Consider the following 10,560-nt stretch of genomic DNA (forward strand, 5'->3'; position numbering starts at 1 on the left):
TCATAGTCTTTATGCTGCTCCAGAGAGGAGGCAACAGCTCTACACCAAAGCTCCGGGGTTCCCTGTTCTAATTCTCCAGCCTCCTCATACACATTGGCATTCCTTTCATATAATTACTCTTGACTGGGAATAACAACAAATGGGTCCACAAGGGAAGAATTTAAATGGCAGATTTTGAGGAATGAAGGATCAGAAGGTCATCCAAACTCCTGCAAATGAAACTGGTCTTACTTTACCCATGGTACCTGATGTGACCCAAAAACCCACATCAGCTGCCCACACCTTGGCTCTGGCCCATGTATAAATCACTGTAGGACCCTGAGCAAGATGACGGGTCAATCCAGGCACAGCTTTCTCAAGGATACCAAAGGAATGTATCTTAAATAGGGAACACTTCCAAAACCAGAACACTTCAAAAACTTTCCCACAACTTGTCATGTGGCTAATGGCTAAACTAACTATAGGGCGACTGTCTCTGGAAATTTATTACCATGAAGGCATCCTAGTTGCTTTCTTCTAAATGGGCTGTAAATAAGCAAACAAAGCAAAAACAGGATTCAGCTCTCACCATCTTTTTGCTTTAGGTAGCCTTTGCTGTTACTCATTTTGGCCCATACTGTGGAATATTTGTCAGAATATTCCTGAGAGAAAATAATATCCCCCTAGAAATTTGCTTTCTGCTGACATTTATTTCAACATAAAGTATGTGCCAGTGTGGACCAGGCACTGCCATCTGTACAGTTATGGAAGCACTGAAATTTGTGTGATAGAATGATTATGACAACTCTTCCTTTTTCCATGAAGATGCAGTGGTCTATACATCCCTCTCCCTGATTTGAGTGGGTTCTAAGATGGCTTTGACTAGTACAATAAGGCAAAAATGAAGCCAGAAGTCTCTAGACCCAGCCCACCAGAGACTGGCAGCTTCCACTTCCTGTCCTGGGGAATACTTGCTCAAAGACTGCTTTTCCCAAGGACAGCCAGCACCACGTGAGACATAGAAGCGTGACTAACCTGAGACCACCATACCATGAGAAGCTCATGCCCTGGGAAGAGGCCATGGAGGATGGGACACCGTGTGGAAAGAAAAAAGGCCAAGGAGAACCAAGAAACCAGTCACATGGGTGGAGAAGCTGTGGTGGTCATAGATCCTCCAGTCTCTCCCGTGCCGATTGGTGCTGCCCGCTTCAGAGAAGAACCCGTGCAGCCAGGCTCATCCTGAATTCCCAACTCTCAAAATCGTAAGCAAATAGCATGCTTGCTTTAACCACTAAGATCTGGGTAGTTTGTTGTGTCGAAATGGATGCCTGGAATGAACCATCAGGATCTCTGACAACGAAAATAGTTATCTTTTTTTGTGCAAAAATCATGGGCTGATAAGTATCAGTTCATGACCTTCACGTATGGGCATCAGCAGCTGGCCCTGTGACTCAAAGCTTTTAGTTGAAATCAACAGGATATTGCTACTTCATAAAGTCAAATATTTGCCTCTGCTAGTGAGTCTGTAGAGGCTTTCCATTATCAGTCATTTGGAAGAGTTTAATGGATCTAAAATCCCAGGTGGTACGTGTTTGAACAGAAATTTAGGTAACGTCGTTTGCTTGGTGTTGAAAAACATGACTCAGCAGAACAACATTTCATTTGAGAATAGGATTTGGAGAATAGAAATCACTGATTCAGCATGCCAGATGGCCGTAGATAACCTTCCTCTGTCCCAAAACGCCATCTGATGCTTTCTGTTTGGCCCTGCACAACCTGATTGCTAGATGTTGCTGCAGGGGTAGAGATACTTCAGCCAGCTTGAATCCTTTAATCATGGTTTAGAGATGCACTTCCCTCTCTACTCAGTTGAGAGGATTAAACAATTCATGCTACAAGTTCGGGGCCTTTTAAAATTTTTAATTACTTTTCTTCTGCATTTGTGTGTATGTTTAAGTTTTTAAATCTTACTGTGTTTTGTTGTTGTGTGTGTGTTTGTGTGCTTCAAAATCAATAGAGTTCTTTGGTACAGTTTTAAGTTTGCAGAGGAAAACTGAGTGGGTATAAAAAGTTCCCACACACTCCCTATTTTTAACATCTTGCATTAAGGTGGTACATGTGCTATCACTGATGAGCCAATACTGATACATTATTATCAACTGAACTCCAGAGTTCCAACTAGCATTCACTACTTGTGCTGAACATTCTACAGGTTTTGACAAAATGATAAGGACATGCACCCATCATTACAGTTGGGCCAAGTTTTAGATTTACACACTTATGGCAAAGATAGTATAGAGCTCCCATATATCTCAGACCCCAGCTACTTTTTAAAATAAGCATCTTACAATACTATGGTGCATTTGTCACAATTAAGAAACAATTGTAGATTTGTTATTGGAATTCTAGACATTAATCAGGTCTCTTCAGCCTTTATCTAAAGTTCTTTTTTGTGGGTGTTGTTCCAGGATACCAGGTGATATTGAGCCTTTGTCTCCTTTGGCTCCTCGCGGCTGTGACAATTCCTCAGCCCTTCTTGTCACTGATGATCCTGTTTGGATGGCCAAATATTTTGTATGATGTCCCTCTCTTGAGATTTTCCTCACTTTTTCTTATCATCATGAAATTAAGATAATGGATTTGGGGAAGGAGAACCACAGAGGTCAAGTGCCATTCTTGTCACCTCTTATCAATGATACATCTTCTCAAAGTGATTTATCTTCTGCACAGGAAATTTGTTGCTTCTGCTCCATTTTTATGCTCTCAATAATTTACTTACATCCATATAGGCTCATAGATACTAACTTAAACTTTTGGCTATCCTACAATACTGCTTTATTAATTATTCAAAGTTCTCCATCTTTGTCCACGGGGCTTTTTTGGTGGGCTACTGTGTATCTTGGGTATACACTATCATCACGCACTTGAATCTTTTGTTTTGGGGGGGCATTTCTCTTTTTTAATGTTTGAGTGCTTCCTAACTTTTTCCACTATAAGGTGTTCTAGGCTTATTTTATATATTTCCCTCCTCAGTCCTAGAAGCAGCAATATGTCCAAGGAATCTCTGCTTAGGAGAATGGTGATAGAAACCAAGGTCTGGGCACTAGATTGTTTGTTGCTTTTGAGACACCATTACTTCTAGGAGCTCTAAGCTAACAGAGCTGTACGAGTGTATATTAATCCATGCACATACACAAACCTAGACACATTTCTATATGTAACTGTCTGGTTATATACTGAGCTAAGCATAATTTTATACTGACATCCATTACCACATGGATTATCCTAGTCTCTTCCCCCTTGCTTACCTAGAACTTCATACACCCATAGAGAGAAACACAGGTCCCACTATCTGCCATTCATTTACTTGATTGTTCAGTTATAATGTACATTACAAAATACATTCCAGTATAATATGCATTATCAACCCAGACGTCCAAGGGAAAGGACTTCATCAATGGTTAACACATACCTCAATGGAAAAGAGCTTCACTGATTACAGCGCAGTTCTTATGCACAGTTCATTTTGCCTTTAGTCTTGTAGACTTCACCATTCCAAAGTGTTGCTTCATTCAACATCTTATTTCCCCACTCCCTTCAAGGAGATTTCATACTTAGATATTTTAATCATATTCTGCATTCTATTCTGGGGTCCCTTGAACTTCTAAATGATATTTTTAATTTGCATAAATGAAAATTTAATCTTGATGCTGTAAAGTTCTATGGGTTTTGTCAAATTCTCAATGACTTACCTTTGCCATCACACTATTATACAGAATAATTCCTTCTGTAAATTGCCTTGTGCTTCACTTGCTCTCTTTTTTTCAGATTTTTTTTATTTGCAAGGCAGAGTTACAGAGAAGCAGAGAGAGAGAGAGAGAGAGAGCGCTCTTCCATCCACTGGTTCACTCCCTAAATGTCCACAACAACTAGAGCTGCACCTATCCGAAGCCAGGAGCCAGGAGCTTCCTCCGGGTCTCCCACACAGGTGCAGGGGGCCAAGTGCTTGGGCCTCTTCTACTGCTTTCCCAGGCCATAGCAGAGAGGTGGATCAGAAGTGGAGCAGCCGGGACTTGAGCTGGTGCCCATGTGGGATGCTGGCACTGCAGGTGGCAGCTTTACCCGCTATACCACAGAGCCAGCCCCTGCTCTAACTCTTTTCACCTGCCTCTGAACACCATACAATGACTGATATGTCCATCACCTCTTTAGTTTGTCTTTTCCATCAGATGTCATTTAGTTGGAATCACACAGGATGTAGTGTGTTCAGACCTGCTTTATTCCCTTAGCAATATAAATCTTAAATGTATGTGTCTTGAGTGGTTTGATTGTACAGTTCTTTTTATAAATGTGTAATATTCCATTGTATCTGTGCACTTTAGTGTATTTAGCCAGTCACTTTCTGAAAGGCATCTTTGCTCCAGTTTTGGGCCACTGTGAATAAAACTATTCCACAGAGCCACATGTGAGATTTGTGGGGACATAAATTTGAAAACCAATTTCATGAGTACATAGAAGAATGGTTGCTAGATTATGGGGTAATATTTGTAACTGTCTTGAATGCCTGATACACTGTACTTGCAATCCCATCAGCAGCTCTTTCACTATTTTGTCTTTCAGGGCTGGCACTGTGGTACAGCGGGTTAAGCTGTGGCCTGCAATGCCAGACTCCTACATGAGCAACGGTTCAAGTCTCAGCTGCTCCACTTCCAATCCAGCTCCCTGCTAATGTGCCTGGGAAAGCAGTGGAAAATGGCCCAAATGCTTAGACCTCTTGACATCCATGTGGGAGACCTGCATATAGTTCTGGGCTCCTGGCTTCAGCCTGGCCTAGCCCAGGTCATTGCAGCCATTTGGGGAGAGAACCAGTGGATGGAGGATCTCTCTCACTCTCCCTCCCTCCCTGCCTCTCTCCCTCTTTCCTCCTCGGGCCCTCTTTCTCTGTAACTGTGCCTCTCAAATAAACAAATCTATTTTTTAAAAAGGAGACTGTCTTTAAATATCAGGCACATAGTTGTGGGGTTGGGGGAGTTTACTCTTGAGACCAAAGGCAGCCTTCATTTATGTGATAATGCTATTCCTAACTATTCCTCTGAATTCTTCCACAAAATGCCACATCTTTCCCTTTACTATATATGTCTTCTTGCACCTGACATTATCTACTCTTTCCATTCTGTTGCTTTACAAACTAACATCGTTATTTTAAATTCTCTGTGTGATAATTCCAAAAGCTATGAAACCAATCTGGTTTTGGTTTCAATGCTTGTTTTGGCTTCCAAGCTGTGCTTTTCTTTCTTTTCAGCATGTCTTGTACATTTTATTGGAAGGTGAACATGATCCATCAGGTAATGCAAGCAGGTGAAGAGTCCTCTGGTGTGAAAATTCCTGTTACTCTGTAGGAGTCGAGCTTCATTTCATATTTTCTATAGCTACAGGGCCAGTGTCTCCAAATTCCCTGTTTTCTTGGGATTTCTATTTCAGGAAGTGATCTCCCTCGGTTCTTCACCACTAGAACCTGCTAGGGGAAGAAGACAAATATGAAAGGGCCCTGCTACAGTGTAAAATGGTTTTCTCCCAAATGCTTCTGGAAGGAATTTGATCCCCAAAGTCAAATGCTAATGACGTTTACTGCAGTGCTAAGAGGTAGGGCCTTTGGAAAATGACTGTATTCAATTAGGTCCTTCCGGTGGAGCCCCCTAGATGTGACTTTATAGGGAGAGAGACAGAGACCAGACATAGCAGACGCATGTGCTGCCTGCCTCTTGCCATGTGGTGCTCTGTGCCACCTCGTGACTCTACCTATAAGGAGGCCATCACCAGATAAGGCCCCTAGACCTTGCACCTCCCGAGGCATGAGCCAGAATAGAGCCCTTTGCTTTATCCTGCTAGCCTACATTTCATTATAGTAATGGAAAGCAGACCAACAGACCCTCCTGAAGACCTTGGCTTCCAGGAATTTCTCCATCTCATGCTAGTCCACACTCGGGCTCCAGCAATTCATCAAAATGACCATTTCAGTGTTTCTAGTTGCAATTTAAGGAAGAAACTAGCTCCCCACTTCTGCTCCAGGTGAGCAGATCTCTGCTGTAACTCCCAACATTCTCCTTTCTCTCTAGGTTTTGGGGTGACACATTTGCCCTGCAAAGTCAGCTTACAATATCAACCCCTATGCTAAACTTAGCCAGCAAACTGAATTGATCACTGTGTTCACGAGTGCAGATATTATTCAGACACTATTTTTTTAAATTTGGTGAGGAAATCATAATTTCTATAAAAATATATAAGCATGTATCCAATTTATACTCATTACTCATCAAAGCCTAATTATAAAATTATATTTTCTCACTTGAGAAAAAAACAAGGAATCCTATAAATGCCTCAATAGGCTTACCTGACTATTTTGAGGCTGAATTCTAAAAGAAGAAATAATATACTAATACACATGGAAGATTGTCTCTCTTTTCAACTAGCTGTTCTTAAGTTTATTGTGTTTCTTATTGCCTGAATACTAGAAGAAAAAAAAAAGGACAAGGAAAGAATGAAGAGTTGAAATTACTTTTTTTTAACACTTTTTTCTATGTCTCTGCAGAAATAGAAATCAAAAAGCAAAAGGTGGCCTAGAGGGATATGGAGATACTTCAAAAAGTTCACAGAAAAATGGAATTAAAATAAGTTTATTTGAGTGTGAAATGTTTTTGAAATCCATACATAGTTTTTCACCACATGCATGTTTCATGAACTTTAGGAAGACCCCCACCCCTGCACTCTATGGAGTCTCAGCTCCCCTGTGTCTGCTGACTGTGGTCTTCTTTTCATTGCTCCCCATTTGTTACAAATCACTTGGTTTCCCCAGCTAGACTTGGAGGCAAGTGACATTAGCCAAGGGAAATCATTTCTGGAATCTGACTCTTTCAGATCTAAAAAAGACCTCAGGGATCAAAGATTCCTTCCTCATTTCTTGTAAGAGAATGCTAAAGTTCCATAGGAGTTCAATGACCTGCCCAGGCTCATGCAGCCAGAGCAGACACATGCCAACAATTTCTTTTATAACAGTAAACCAACCGAGAGATCAGAACATTGGTGACTCCTCTCTGGAATTCCCTGGTTCTCAAGTTTAATTTTATTGACAAAGGAAAGGTACAAGGGACACACTTGAGTCACTTTTCATTCCAGCCTGTTCTTTCCACTTAAGCTGTCCTTTGAGTCACGTGTTGTTTTTCCTTCGGGCTTTTAATTGCCATTGTACTGCACATAAAAATAACCCAAATTTTTAGCATGTGTATCTGCAGCAAGAACATTTGATTAAATCTACTTTCACCTTTCATATCTGCAAAGGCCACAGCCCTGCACTTTGAAACAACTTGTCTTCCCTGTGGGTTTTGTTTTTGTTTGTTTGTTTGTTTGTTTGTTTTGTTTTGTTTTGAATGTGAGGAGTCAGCTTCTCCCTTGGCAATGCTTCTGGTCTGAACATTCTCCTTGTAGAACCAACAGCTCCCCTTTCTTCTGAAGGCGGGTGAGCTCCTGGGCTCTTTGGTGAGATGGGGACAGAGCTCACTGCCTGGGGCCATAGTTGGGGCTGCCCCTCCACCATCACATTCCCTGACTGGCACTGTGTCCTATGGCTCCATTCCAGGGGCTGGCTGTCCTGGCTATTGTGTGTGGAATCATTCTCCTTCTGGGTCTTGTTCTGCCCAGCTTTTGTCCTAAAAACATTTACTCTCTGCATCCCATCCTTTCTCCAACTCAGTCAATATTTGCTTTCAGCAACACACTCCTCTCTTACTGGGTGTTTACCTTTTATGCTCATTTTCACTCCCATTTAACTCTCCCAATGTTAATTTAAAAATAAATAAATAAATAAATAAATAAATAAATAAATAAAATAAAAAGGGGGCTGGCGCTGTGGAGTAGTGGGTCAAGCCGCCGTCTGCAGTGCCGGCATCCCCTATGGGCGCTGGTTCAAGTCCTGGCTGTTCCACTTCCCATCCAGCTCTCTGCTATAGCCTGGAAAAGCAGTAGAAGATGGCCCAAGTCCCTGGGCCCCTGCACCCACATGGGAGATCTGGAAAAAGCTCCTGGCTTTGGATCAGTGCAGCTGTAGTCGTTGCAGCCATCTAGGGAGTGAACCAGCGGATGGAAGACCTCTCTCTCTCTCTCTCTCTTTGCCTCTCCTTCTCTCTCTGTATAACTCAGATTTTCAAATAAATTAAATAAATCTTTAAAAAAAACCCTCTGTAATCAAAATTAGCATTTATTACTACAAGGGTCCCTTCTTGGATTTCCAGACTCTGAATCCCCTTACTTCCCATAAACAGTATCTCTGCTTACACCACTGTGACATCTTAGCGTAAAATAGCATCCTGTTTGACACAGGTCTTTTATTTAGGTAGTTATTTTTTGTGTTAAGCTTCCTAATGAATTTTTCTTGCTGATAACAATAAGTCTGCCTGAAAAAACAACAGGAATAGGAAATAAGGATGTCACTTGGCCACAAACAGCCCCCAAATTCATCAATTTCAAAACAATTTTGCCCACTCTGACAATGGTTCAAGAATGCATCTGGACTCAGTGACCTGAGAACTTTCTTGCCTCTGACATAATTGGAAAATGACTGAGACTTCACGCCTGCTGTTCCCTCTGCCTAAAAGTCTCTTCTGCTCAGACTCCAAGTGGTGAATGACCATCGCTTCTTCAGAGGGGCATATCCTGGACCTGCACTCTAAATTACTTTAAAGAAATGCTTTTATCTGCTCCTCAAGCCTTCAGCTCAAACCTCTCTTTGAATGCCAGGCTCTGGTATCCAGCTGTCTCCTTGATATCTCCATCATCTGTCCATAGTCATCTTAAACTTAGTAAATACAAACTGAATTCCTCAGTTACTCCCTCTGAAACGTGTCTATTCCCTGGTGCCCCTCATTTCAATAAATGTCACCACTATTTACCTAGTTACTCAAACTGGACAACCTCGAGCCATCTGCCTTATACTGGGTTTCCTAAAAGCAGAGCCTGAATTGGGGATCCCAGTCCAAGTGATGTAAGGCTATGAGGACAGGGTAGGAGACAGGATTTGGCAAAGATGCCAATGTTGCTGGAGTCTAGCCTCAGCCTGACCTACAGGAACTGTGGGGCATGAACACCACCAGGTTGTCTCACTCTGAGGCAAGGGGACAGGCTCTGTTACCCCAGTATAAGAAAGTGGTGGCTTACATGGTTTCTCCGCCCACCCTAACATTTCCAGATGAGTGGGTTCCATTGACCAAAGCCATTTCAGAGAAGGAGGCAGTGGAGAGCCATAGCAAGCAACACTCCCCACAGCTGGGGCATTGCTGTGCCAGCCTGGTGAAGCAACAAGAACAGAACACCACCAGAGTCTACTACACTGTCTTGAATTCCTTTCTTCCCCTTACTGAACTGTTTCCCCACCCCATTCAAGCCTAACAAGTGCACCTTCCAATTATAACTCAACATATTTGCCTCACCACCTCAACCAACATTATCTCAGTCCAAATAGCAGTCTGAACTACTGTGGATCCTTTTAAATCAGTAGCTGGACTCCTCCCTCTCACAAGGAGTAGGAAGTAAAAGAATTAAGATTGCTTTCCGAGAGATTAGCTAGAAGACCAAGACAGGACCAATCAGGAAAGAAGAGTGGGAAGTTGTACTTGTGAGAGCAGAATGGCTCCCTGCAGCAAACCAGGATGGATGAGACTGAGCAGAGCAGTGCATCCAAAGAGAGAAGACAGGTGGCCCTCGTATCTGCAGGTTCCACACCTACATATTCAAGCAACCACAGGTTAAAGTATTCAGAAAACAACTGCATCTGTACTGAAAAATGTCCAGGTACTTTGTTATTATTTCTTGAGCAATACAGTATAACAATTCTTTACATAACATTTACATTGCAATAGGTATTATCAATAATGTAGCAATGACTTACAGTATATGGAAGGATGTGAGTAGCTTATAGGCAAATACTGTCTCATTTTATATAACATACTTGGGCACCTATGAATTTTGGTATCCTTAGGAGTCCTGAACCCAGTCTCCCGCAGATACTTAAGATGACTTTGTCTGTATTTCAAAGGCACAGTTGCTTCAGCTACAGAAGCTGCACAAAGGGCAATGGCAGAAGGAAATCTCTGCAAGAGACCCCAGAAGTCTCAGTCAGTGACTATCAATAATTCATATCCCAACAAAAATTCAAAACTCCATTTATGCTATTCAAGTCAACCACTCAGATCCCTCCCTCCTGTGTTCTGATTTCATGCTCATCAGGTATACAGAAGGCGTAAAGAATTTGAATAGTCATATGTCAATGACATTTTCTTCTCACTGTAAATAATAAATGTGCATTCCTTCCTTATACAACAATATCTTGATCCAAAAAGACAGAAAGTGATGATTTTTCTAGCCTGTATTCCTAAAAGCCAAGAACCTAGATTGTGGAAAATTCACCAGGATATATGGTGGATTATACCAAAAATGGCTACTCTAGGGTGGACATTGTGGTGCAATAAGTTAAGTCACTGCTCTGGACTCCTGCATCTCATAACAGAGTGCCTGGGATCAAGTCCTGCCTCT

Source organism: Oryctolagus cuniculus, chromosome 11 (assembly GCF_051225735.1).
Source record: "Oryctolagus cuniculus isolate XC-2025 breed Fujian yellow rabbit chromosome 11, ASM5122573v1, whole genome shotgun sequence".
In the NCBI taxonomy this organism is placed as follows: domain Eukaryota; kingdom Metazoa; phylum Chordata; class Mammalia; order Lagomorpha; family Leporidae; genus Oryctolagus; species Oryctolagus cuniculus.